General features: G+C 35.3%; 1 non-coding gene across 1 annotated transcript; it reads right to left on the bottom strand.

Moving 5' to 3' along the window:
• Window positions 1-9,267: 9,267 nt before the first annotated feature.
• Window positions 9,268-9,339, bottom strand: Trnaw-cca (transfer RNA tryptophan (anticodon CCA)). The gene has a single exon. It is a non-coding gene; the product is annotated as a tRNA-Trp (tRNA).
• Between the last annotated feature and the right edge of the window lie 2,739 nt (window positions 9,340-12,078).

Genomic DNA, 12,078 nt, shown 5'->3' with positions numbered 1-12,078 from the left:
TAAGGAACGAAACAGATACTAAATATCAAAACATAAAACATTTTTCCATAATACAAGGTGTGGCTATTAAATTACGAGACTGGTTACGAAGAAGGATTTTATTATAAAAATTATTCTACATTCGAATGCTCCCTTTCAATATATCCCCTCCCCTCGCCACACACCTTCCCATACGTTTTTTTCCATTGGTCGATGCAGCGCTGGAAGTCGGTGAGAGCATTTAGGAGCTCTGCCGTTTTTTGCTTTACCGCTTCCATCGACTCAAATCGCGCCCCTTTCAAAGCAGATCTTTTTCTAACCCTTCTAACCTTTCAAAGAACTCTGAGCAGACCAGTTGACGCAAGAGCTTTTGGTCAGGAGTCAGATTTTTTGGCACCAATTTCGCACAGACTTTCGTCGAGTGCAATTGCACGTGTAAAATTTTTCTAACCATTTCTTTATCGGCGTTTACAACCTCGGCAATCATCCGGATGTTCATTCGACAATCTGCACGTACAATTTGGTTGATTTTGGTCACTTTTTCCGTAGTTGAAACAGTCACAGTTCGACCTAGGCGCCTGTCATCTTCAGTGTTCTCTGGGTCCTAACTAAAGCGCTTACACCACTCAAAAACACGCGCAGGAGATAGAGAATTGTCCCCTTATGTCTCTCGCAATAATTTAAAGCACTCAGTCGGAGTTTTTTTCAATTTGGCGAGGAATTTGAGATTGATACGTTGCTTCACGAGAAAAAAACAAGTTCGATTCAAACCACTACTGCACAAATACTATAGTAGTGCCGGAACGTGTTTTGGGATATGCATAGACAAGATATCTAGATACCCAACGCACTACTTGTTTTTTACCCCACCCGTCTAGGGCTCCCTCTAGGCGCGCAGTCTCGTTATTTAATAACCAGACCTCGTATATCAGGAATTTCCCAACAACTATCGAATTATTTTAATAAATATAATAGTGGTATAATTCATAAAAGACATAAATATTTCACTGAACTAAAATCTTAAACCATACAAAAACGGTAGAAGTAATATTATATACATAGGACAGAATCTCAGCACTTAGAAAGTAGATTAAAGGTTAATCAATACTATGGAAAATTAAGCTGCATTAACCAAGCATGAAATACAAAAAAATATGAAAAAAAACAAAGAAAAAGGACCACGGACTGGGCACCCGCAATAACCGAAGAAACAGACTACTGCAGTTTTACCAGGAGAAACAACTGACTATCATGAACACCTGGTTTAAATAACCTCCACGCAGACTATACACGTGGAAATTACCAGCGGATAATCAAAACAATGGTGTCCGAAACCAGATTGCTCACATTATCATAAATCAACGATATAGGAATGCCGTAAAAGATACAAGAACATACCCAGGCGTCGATATCTCTTCGGATCATGATTTATCAGTAGCTAAATTACAAACTAAGTTAAAACTATTAAAAAAGACTGTAAAAAGAAAAGCAGATTTGAACCTACTTAAACAAGAAGAGATGCAAAGTTTAGTAACTACAGAAACCTTATGAACTGAGTTTAAAAATGCTTTCATCAAACCCTGGATAACAAATAGGATCCGGGAAATGATGAATAGCAGAAGACTCTACAAAAACAAAAGTAACGATATGTATAAGAAGGCAAATAAGGAAGGAAATAGTCAACGCAAAAGAAAACTGGATGACGGAAATCTGTCAGGAGATTAAGGAATTGATGAGGAAACATGACGATAGAATTCTACACAAGAAAATAAAAGAACAGGAATGACAAAACAAGATTATATACAAGAATTATACTCAGACATAACGCCAGACCACCAGAAATATGGAAGACAACAGAACAGTCCGCCTATATTAAAACAAGTGTAGGAAGCCATCCGAAATGCTAAAAATCAAAAAGCTTCTGGACCGGATGACTTACACACAGAAGTCACAAAACTAATTAAGGAGAAGAATCTGAACATCATCATTGAATTATTCAATCAGATATATGAAAGCGGAAACATTCCACAAGACCGGCTGACGTTTTCATCCCCCTTCCATAGACAAAAAAAGCCAGGAAATGAGTTGAGTTTAGACTTATCAGTTTAATGTCGCACATGCTAAAGCTGCTTCTAAAAATTATTCACTATCGCATCTACAAGATTTGTGAACAAAACATAAGCGATGAACAGTTTGGTTTCCGTTATGAATTTGGTACATGGGAAACATTGATCAGTTTCATTATACTACTGCAAAAATGAGACTAGCAAAAAGACCTCTTCTAATGTTTTATTGATTACGAAAATGCTTTCGACAAAGTAAGACACGATAAGCTGATGAACTGTCTTTACAGGAAGGGTCTAGACGACCTCAAAATCATACGGGCGCTTTATGCTTAAACAAACTGCGGTGGTGAGAACTAAAATCGGCTACACAGAACCATACAGCATCAATTCTTAATTAATAATATAAGGTACGCTGATGACATGGTCTTAAATACAGACACAACCTAACCAAGCCCTTTTAAATCGCATAAAAATTGTAGGAGAAGATTACGGCCTTAACATCAACATCAAAAAGACCATAACCATGATTGTCTACAAAATATCCAACCATCCTACCATTCCTATCAACGTAAATGGTGGCATCATCGAAAATATCGAGAAATTTGAATATCTGGGATTTTGGATAACAAAAGATCACGTATCGAACAAGCAAGAAATGTCTTTCTAAAAATGAGACAATTTTTACATCCAGAGCACTCGACCTTAAAATCCGGTACCGGATAGTGAAATGCTATATATACTATATATAGTGAACTCACTAAGGCGCTTAGAAATGTGGATCTTTCGGAGGATGCTGAGAATTCCCTGGACCGCTCATATCAGTAACGCAAAGAATAGGCACCGACAGGGAACTTATAGAATTAATAAAAACTCGAAAAACCTCGTATCTGGGACACATATATAGAAATGATAATTACAGACTTTCGCAACTTCTGATCGAAGGGAAAATCGAGGGAAAACATGGTCCTTTCTTCATGGCTGTAGAATATTCGCGAGTGGACTGGCTTAAACTCTCAGACGCTGATAAGAAGGGCCAGAGACAGAAATGACTTTGCTGAGGTTATCGCCAGCCTTCGTTAGAAGACGGCAGCCAAAGAAGAAGAAGATTGATTCGAGCTCTTGCATTCAAGTATTGTACTCACTCCGAATACTTTGCGCCTTTATTGTATATAATTTTTATTAGGAGATTATAGATAGTTTTGAAGATATATTTATTCTTTTAGGTGGTGCTGCTATGATATCCCGATGTCCAGCGGACTAATATAACTTTGAATATACATGGTGTTTCTAAAAATTCATGAGACAAAATTCAGAAGGTGATTACTCGTATAAAATTGAGATGCATCAAAATTTCCTCAACTCACTAAAATTTAGTTTTTTTTTTCTAAAATTTTAGTAATGCTAAAAACTTGAAATTCTGTCATTTTCGTACACTTTGACAATTCATTCACTGCGTTTATTTCATTTTTATTCAAAACTCTAGAAGACTGATGTCGAATACTGTTGATATTTACCAATCGAAGTTTGAAGGATGTTATTTTTGCGTTGTCTCGCAAAATTTGGTGAAAATCGGAGACAAAAGGTTTTTTCTTCATTTTCATTCCACAGGGTACCCTTTGAAATGACAAATTTGTTCCAAAAGCTTAAATTCAGTTCTTTATAACTGTATATATAACCTTGTATAATCAAGGAGAAGGAGATATATTTTTTCTATGATAGTACCTATGTTTTTCTTTTGATTTCTCTAGAATACAACGTTTCAGTTTCTAATCTATAGATAATATGAATTTTTATGTGGATTTTTTTGAGAAAAAAAATTGTCTGAACTTTCACTCTGTATAATACGGTTTTGTATGGAAATGAATAATTGCAATGTGACTGTTGAGTAAGTTGGAGGTTTTGGTGATCGATTGATGACATAAAGACAACAATATCTCTCATATTATTAAATTTATTCAATTTTACACATAGGGATGATAACAATATTCCGAAAATTTCTCGGTACCAGAATATTGAAAATATGTGTTCGCATTAAAAGTATGTGAAAAATGATCAGATATCATGTATTCGTCGCCGGAGATTCTGAAAAACATATCAGTTTTTCAATCGGACATGTGGTGTTTCGAAAATCCAATTTTCATGGATTTTCCTGGATTTTCCACTCGTCATAATTTTTTTTCTAACAACACAACTTTTTTAAAATCCCCATATTGTTTAACTGATGACTCATCATTCCGTATTTGCACGTATTCACAACCGCTTATCCAGTACTGGAATGTTGGAAAGAAATTTAACCAGCACTGGTTGTTTCCGGATAGTTAGAAATTTGATGATAGAACAAGCGATTTTAAATGAAATTAATGTACAACCGGCTATTCATCTGTATGGGGTATTTTGAAGAAACAGCAGTTATATCCTCACTTCATTGAACGAGCTCAAGCTCTTTTATCTTTTCCTCAACGAGCTAGATTTTGTGAATATTTAACATACGAAATGCGTCAAAATCCTTAATTTTTAAATAAAATATTTCAACAGTATCTATCATAAATTTTCAAAATAATCACGTATGGTCAGACGAGAATCCCCATGAGATTATAGAAAATCATTTTCAAAATGTTTCTTCAGTGAACGTTTGGATTTGTATTGTAGGGGATAACTTGATCGAGCTACATTTTCTGTCACAGTCATTAAATGGAATTTCGTGCATAAGCTATCACGAAAATGCTACTTGAAGACCTCGCACTTAATATATGTGGTTCATGCACAATGGTGGTCCAATATACTTCAGTTAAGTTAATCTACTCCAGACCTATAGTTGATACGTACTATGGGTCTCGTGTATAAACACCTCTAATCTTTAAACATGTACAACCATCCCTGACATGTAGGCTACGTTCATATTTTTGGCTAGAGGTGGTTTCCACTCAATTTATTAAAGAAATTTCAAATTATGGTGTTCATTTTTTGAGTTTTTACTTTACAAAACTTCATCTTGAAGGTGCTATTTCGGAAAGGAGTGGGCTGAGGAAATTTTTGTTATGGCAAGACCCATCATAATTTCATTCCTCCTGAATTTCATCGCATGAATTTGGAAACACCCTGTATATGAATATACATTTAAAAACGATACAGAAAGTCCAATAGTTTAGTTCTTTTTAATCTTTGTGCTTATTCTCTGTTGTCAAGTAGATTCACTGCTAGCTAGTTCGGGTGGTTGTTAAATCTGTTAATGTAGCGTTCACGTAAGGCACTAATATTTACTTGAGCAGAATTCACTTGAAGATCTTTCCTGGTTTCATAGTTGGGTTTGAAACACGATGCCACGGGGAGAGAGATTTGACTGTTGTTCCGCATAACTAGATCCCATAGGTCCATATTGGCTTGAAAGGATTTTGTAACCTAGGAGTTACTTGGAACTGTTGCAACTTGATTCCTAATCATTTTCCTTCAGTAAGAATATATGAGTCCTTCGTCGAGATGTATTTTACGCTGTCTGTTTGTGGTTTTGCTTCATTAATTCTATTTCCCCAAATTTCTACTTATCAGGGGATCGCCAATAAAAACTAAGTAGAGAAGCACTTTTCTTGCAAATATGATTCCAGTATGAGGTATATTAAGTGTGAGAACTGTTTATTTAATTTTAACAGTAAATCTTATTGCCAAAACTTATCGAAGGCCTGGCCTACATCTAGGAAGGCTATTGCAGAATAGCTTTCGGCTTCAAAAGCACGATTTATGAAGGCCACTACCTTATGCACTTGTTCGATGGTACTCAGGATAGAAAGAAGGCTTGTAGGAGGTGTTCCAGGTCTAGAGATATGGGTGATTTGAGCTTTTCACTGAAAAAGGGAAGTATCCCATGCGTAGGTTTGTATTAAAGATAATGATTAGCAAGAATATCTGTCCTATGAAGTTCTTTGACTGGTTTTTCTGTAATGAGGTCTTAAGGCTTTATTAGGATGAAAATTGCTTCCAATCATTGTATTTAGTTATTTTACCATTAAGAGTTTAGGTAGTGGTGACATCTAGTATGGGGCCTTTATTCTTTCTTTTATCTTTACCTCTTCTATTCGACTTAATTGTGCTGTAAATGGCTGGAAAACTCCAATTGATCTGCTTTTTTTTGGTGTGGTTTCTGTCATGTTTTGTCACGTGGATATCTTAGTTCGTTGTCATGTTATTCTCAATGTTCTTGTGCTAGTTTGTCAGGAGTTGATTTTCTATAGCAACCTTTTCAACAAAAAAACTAACTCTGTATGAATATATCAGTTCCTTTTGGAACGTCTATGGATTATCTCAACTCACCCAGGAAATCAAGGCTCTTATCATAATCTATGACATTGATTAGTTAATTTGGGAAGTTTATTTATAAAATCCTAGTTATTTCAAATGAAGGTTAGAATTCTTGAGTAATCGTACTTTATTAAAGCAATTTAAAACGTCTTGAATATACTTTTGCGTAGCGAGGATACGAGAGATGATACTTAAGTTTTGAGATAGACAAATATGAGATCAATATACTTTCGCATGCGTTTGAACCAATTGTTGAACCAATTTTTCCATTCCAAAACATGATTTTAACGTTAATCTCGCAATTTATTTTTGATCTAGTGATATAAGAAGAAATCATTGGGTGCCAAACAAGGACTGTACGGCGGATGACCCATCAATTCGATATTTTGATTGTTCAAAAACTTTGAGTTGATATGTGAGAGCTCGCATAGTCGTGGTGGAGAATGGTTAGCAATTGGTTTCCCTGTTTTTTTTAAGCACTTCTGGCAAAAAAATGCTATTGTACCATTCATAATTGACTGTTCTATATTACTTTAATGGAACTGTGGCTGCATATCTAGGTATTACAAAAAAAAACAGGTCACCTTTTGTTTCCAAATACTTCATGCGCGACAACTTGTGTTTGATCCGACTCATCTGGAAAGACCCATATAGTCGATTGTTGTTTAGTTTCAGAAAGTACGATTGAATTCATTCGGAAAATCAGCAGAAGACGATGGCACAAGATGGTGCTTCATCAATACAAATGAAATCAGATCGATGGATGCTGCCTTCTTTCTTCGGTATTGTTAAAGTTGAAATGAAATCCAATTTTGGAACCACAGAGATATCATTATCATCAACAGGTGGCTCGAAATGGTGCTTCATTACCAAAAGTAGAAGCACACTGCTGTTGATTGAATTCAAGTCTAAAGTCATAGAAAATCATCGCATCAAAATGTTCGCAACTTAATTTCATTTTTTGGCCAAAATCAAATTTCAAGTTCTTTAAACAATTCAAATAACACTCGTATAACAACACGTTCTGAGTACGTTCAATATTAAAAATGTCAAACTTTATTATAGCAATTTCAGATTTGACGTATTAATATCAGTGTTGCCATATTTCAAAACTTAAGTAGCAGTTTCTATAATAACAGTAACCAAAAATCTTCACAATATTTTTCCTTCTTTCTGACACGCGATCTAGCTCGCAAATTGAGCCTATCTTCAGTGTAGCACCTACCTCGAAACCTCGGAAATTTCGTACTGCAAATCACAGAGATATAGTAAATTTCGGGAGCTTTTTGAGTTCCATCAGAATTTTTGCCCGCGAGATGGCAACATCTCCTAGTTCTTGGAAAGTGGCAGTGGGTGGAATCAAGTGAGTCAGTCATCTACATCTGCCTTTGACAGTATATAAACTCACGCACATCAGTGAAAATCTCATGCCATCACCAATCGTGAAACCATCAGCAATAAACCTAAAATCAGTGCGCTTTTACCATCTTCATGGATGTTTAGAAGGTTTTCGATCGAGATTGATATATTCATATCTTACCAACCGCTCAATCAGTCTCAAAATCGGTTATTACCTATCCGAACCTTTTACCCCCCTACCCGGTGCTCCACAAGGCCCCATTCTAGCACCCCTTCTATACATCCTTTAAACGTATGATATCACAGTCTCTAGTGACCCCACGATAAAGGTCCAGTTGTATACTGACGATTGTTTCTGCCCAAATCATACGCTCTCTCTACTTTCTCAAAATATTTTGAATGAATGGTCGGATTGGTGCAGGAAATGGAGGGTGGCTCTCAATTCCCAAAAAACTTGGGATTTTAGGGAGAGAAACATGAGAGAGAAACATGAGTTCCGCGGAGAAGTCGTCTATCTGAAAGAGAAATTCACTCACCCCCTCTGTTGATCGGCAGATCTGAATGATACGGTGACGACGATGAAAAATTTGGACGCACCCATCCCCTCACCTTATTTCATACGTATAAAACCTACATCCAGCCCTCCCATAATCAAAACTCTTGACCTGCGAAAAGTCCATTCTGAGATACAAGTACCGATTCAGCACTAGTTCGTCTCAAATCCCAAGAGGAAACTGCCCCGTTCGCCATTATGGGCTGCTAACAACTGCATACGAAGAACTCCTTGAGTATAACCTTAACTTCCTACATAATTCCCTCAAAGGCATTATTAGATGAAATCCTAGCTCTTTGATCGTCGGTGTTGCAGATTTTCTTCGGGTTTTCCTGTAACCTGGTGAGCCGGGTAACCAGCCAAATGGCTGACGATAGGGTATAATGCAACTGCAGCTGTACCCGCCCCCAGAAGAATGAAAAAACAACAATAAAAGTTACAAAAACTACCGCCAAACCTGAGAAGAGTCGTTTGTTTCATTCTGTATAGAGCTTTCTTTTTGAAGCATAGAAATGCCGTACGTGCTTTTTCTTCTTTCAGCATGAGGCAGTACACATCACAGACCAACCACCACAACGCCAACCCCGCAGAAGGGCAGATTCTATAACAGGGCCAGTTCCAATGAATCCTACTTACTATAAAAAATTTCCTCATCCTATTCAAATAAATCCAATGAATCTCTCTCTTGTAAATAGAGTGGAAATCTCACTGACCTTCAAGAGAATTTGGTTTTTCTTTTAATTTTGATAGTGCGATTCAGTATTGTATGTAAATGGCCCAGAGCAAAAGGGTTATGCTCGTGTCTAGTCCAATTTCGATACTTAAAAATCAAATCGTCACCCTGTGGGGCGTGGGCCCCAGGTTGGGAAACACGCATTTGTATGGGAGATGCATATCTTAATACGTGCCTTCTCTTCAGGAAAGCTCTCACATGTTTAGACCCTCTTATTTAATTTTCTAGCAGGAATAAAAAAATTGTGGAATATGATTGGTTGTATAGTTACAGAAAAAAAGTTTTGACCCCGACGTGATTTGAACACGCAACCTTCTGATCTGGAGTCAGACGCGCTACCGTTGCGCCACGGAGTCATTAATATCTTCTAGACATTTATGGTATTTGATTATTGAAAATCAAATTATATTACCGATTCAAAAAATTACATAATTTCTATTGAGTTACAATAGTAATCTAAGTAAATTCGATCCTTAAATTTGATATAGCACACTGTTCAGCTTACAAAATATAGAGATTAACTGAATATATCTTTGGATAGTATCTATCTATTATTTGAATATCAACATTCTGCCTGCTATAACTATAATGATATGAAGGGATTCATTCATTCGTTTTTGTTTAAAAAATATGTATATAATATTTTTGCAAACTCCAAATTTTAATACCATTCAATATTAGTGCTGCCATCTTCGTAGAAGTTACTTAACCATGAATATTAGGTACTCTATATTTGTGACCAATGGTTGAAAATTCAGTCTTCGGTTTGTTAGAAACACTTCTTTATCAATAAATCAACTCACCGAATTTATTATTTTCATAGTAAATAATGAACGTTGATTCGAAAAATATTTTCATAGTTGGCGTAATGCAGAAAAACTCAAAAATTTTGAAAGTCGATCGCTCGATGAGTCTAATTCCGCTAGGTAGAGACACTGAGAAGAATAGTAATTATGAGAAGTTATTGAAATTTTCATTTACGAAATTATTGGCATTTGCACTAGGAAATATCAATAATCAGTTGACCCTCAGCCTTATCTATTTATAATGCCTTGCCAAACGTTATATATTATAAAATTACCTTTATATCATTGAACTGAATAAGATATATTTTCTTCTGTTGACTTTTACCAATTAGTGGTAAAATTTCTGATCATTAACAGCAAAAAACTGAACCAGGGGCGATTGAAGGTCATCGTCATTTGTGAAAGTTTCACCATTCAAAGAATTCTGCAAACTTCGATATGAATGATAATCATATGGTGCCAGGTCAGGGCTATATGGGTGATGTAACATCACTTCCCAGCCAATCTCCAATAGTTTACCACGAGTTGCCAAGATGTGTGAAGCGATGCATTATCGTAATGGAACACTAAACCTTTCCAATTTGACAATTCTGACCGTTTTTCTCTAATTGCTTCATCCAGTTCCATTAATTGTTGACAGTAAACATCGGAATTGATCGTTTGGTTCTTTGGTGCATATCACAAATGTTTAGTCTTTGTGTTAAATGAATTTCTTTTAATTCATGAGGTATCCAAATATCAAGCTTCTTAACCTCTTCGTAACCTCTCGAATATATCCTGACGATCCTCTCCAATTATGACTTTGATTTGGTCATCATCAACTTCAGTAGGCCGACCAGAACGTTGCTTATCTTTGGGGAAAATTTCCAGAACGGAAATGTTCGTTTCTGCGTACCATTTAAAATTGACCCTCAACTACTAGCTTTGATAAAAATCACGCACTACTTACTTCAATGAAACCTGTATCACGTGACAAACGACAAAATATAGTACTAACATAAGTTATTCAAAAAATAAAGCAACGATCTTTATCAATAAAAAGGGAAAGTACTTAATTGCAACCCTTATATTTGTAACAAATAATATATAATTAATTTAATTTCGGATTCATTAGAAATCTATCAAATTTTCACGATATTCTACTCATTCATATGTATCCTATTTTTGCATGTTAATGTAGGGACATATGTTTTACCAAAGTTATCGAATTTATTTAATAACATTTGTTTCCCCAAATAAAAATGAAATTGCTTAAAATCTTTTTATATATGAATTATTTCTTGAATGTTATAGATGGTGCTAAAAAGTAGCTCCCTACACAGGTTATGACAAGATTTTTCACAACAACCCACTACATCCGATATATTTTGAGTAGTTCTATATTAACCTTGGGCAACTCGGGTAGAGATGGCAGCACAGCAAAACATCCTCATTAAGTTTAGTTTCGGTAACACTAATATGAATTAAATAAAATCTAATCGATATAACCAATAATAATCTATAACCAATGTGAAAACTGAAAGAAAATACATCATTTCATTGATTTTAAGAGACATGAAAGTCGCTTAAAATCATTTTTTATATGAATTATTTCTTGAATCATGTTATAGATGGTGCTAAAAAGTAGCTCTCTACACCGGTTATGACAAGTTATTTCACAGCAACCCACTATATCCGATATATTTGGAGTAGTTCTATATTAAACTTAGGAAACTCAAGTAGAGATGGCAGCACAGCAAAATATCCTCATTAAGTTTGATTTTAAGAGAAGTGTCAATTTTTTGCATACGTTATTACGCCATTACCACTAAATACCAAATTTTATACCTTTAACATGCTTTTTAGTATTACTTTGGACTCGTCTATTCCCAATATTTTTCGTTAAACATTTTTCGAACTTAATAATACAGTTTCTGGGATCCCAGTGTAGTTGTTTATGCTTAAGAATAGTTGAATTCGTATTAAAATATGTTTCATTTGAATCGTTAAAACTTGTAAGCAATAATTAGGAGATTTAATGAAAGATTATTTTCGTTTCTGTCTTATATACAGGGCGAGTCATGAGAAAGTATACATACTTTTACCATCTGGAATCCCTGGAGGGATATCATGACGATACTAAAAAGTTTCAGCTCCTCTTCTTTATTAATTTACATTAATTGGTCATTGATTTTAATTAGCTATAGTTTTTATGCAGTTCATTTGATTTTTCAAATTTTTTTATGATGCACTACTATCAAGCATTCTGGCTGGAAAAATCAATTTAGGGATTTCTATTGAATACTGAGT

Source organism: Diorhabda sublineata, chromosome 6 (assembly GCF_026230105.1).
Source record: "Diorhabda sublineata isolate icDioSubl1.1 chromosome 6, icDioSubl1.1, whole genome shotgun sequence".
Lineage (NCBI taxonomy): Eukaryota > Metazoa > Arthropoda > Insecta > Coleoptera > Chrysomelidae > Diorhabda > Diorhabda sublineata.
The sequence above is the reverse complement of the archived record's forward strand: the minus strand, read 5'-3'. Positions and strand labels throughout refer to the sequence as shown.